Below are 913 nucleotides of genomic sequence, written 5' to 3' on the forward strand. Positions count from 1 at the left end.
GTCTGCCCTTTGCAGACACGTGGCTGCTGAAATAAAACTGCTTCAGAGGAAACCTGGTGGTTTAAGTTGGCCCTCTCACAGGCCGGCTGGTTTTCTTTCTTTCCTTTTACAAACACGTCTGTAATACTTTTAAAAAAGAGAGAGAGAGATTAAAAGGAAAGAAAATACAAACACATCTGTGACATTTGCTAGGTGTCAGGCACCATTCCAAGAATTTTGCCAATATCAACTCATTTAAATAGTGCGGTGGTGGGGCCAAAGTTCGAATCTTGAACAAGAATCAGAGTGTGGGAAACAGGTGGCCCCTCACTCACGGCCTTAGGGCATGTGGACGGCCATGTGAGCACACCCAGCCCACCTCACCGGCTCCTGGTCCATGCCAGGGGCTGCAGCTCTGTCTACTCCCCACATCTCTGCCCCCCTCAAGACCTAGGGTAGATGGTACCCGGAGCGACTCCTCCTGCTCCCCGCAGAAGCCGCTTTCCCCAGCATCACTGAGGTCCTGCGGCCTCTTCAGTCGCTCTCTTGGCCCTTATCCCTGCGCCTGGTGGGGCAGTGGCCTTAGACGTCCGACCGTTCCCATCTCCTGCCTGCCCCCAGAAGGCTGCTCTGTAACTCTGTGGGGTGTGAGGGAGAAAGGGGAAGGAGGTGGGGGGCTCCGCTCTGCCCTCAGGGACGCTCTTTACGGGGCACGGACCAGAGGAAGCACTGGGGGACCTTGGTGTGGCCCGGCGCATGCACCCCAACTCCAACGTGGCGAAGCTCTGTCTCAGTCCTAGGTGCCTGTGGAGAAAGGGGGTGCAGAACCTATCATCCTATACTTCAAAGGTCTCTGTGCATTCCTGAGTTTAGTGGTGAGGTGCGGGGGACAATGGATGGCTCAGGGACAAAATTAGGAAATTAGCAAAGTCTG

This window comes from Tamandua tetradactyla, chromosome 6 (genome assembly GCF_023851605.1).
Source record: "Tamandua tetradactyla isolate mTamTet1 chromosome 6, mTamTet1.pri, whole genome shotgun sequence".
Lineage (NCBI taxonomy): Eukaryota > Metazoa > Chordata > Mammalia > Pilosa > Myrmecophagidae > Tamandua > Tamandua tetradactyla.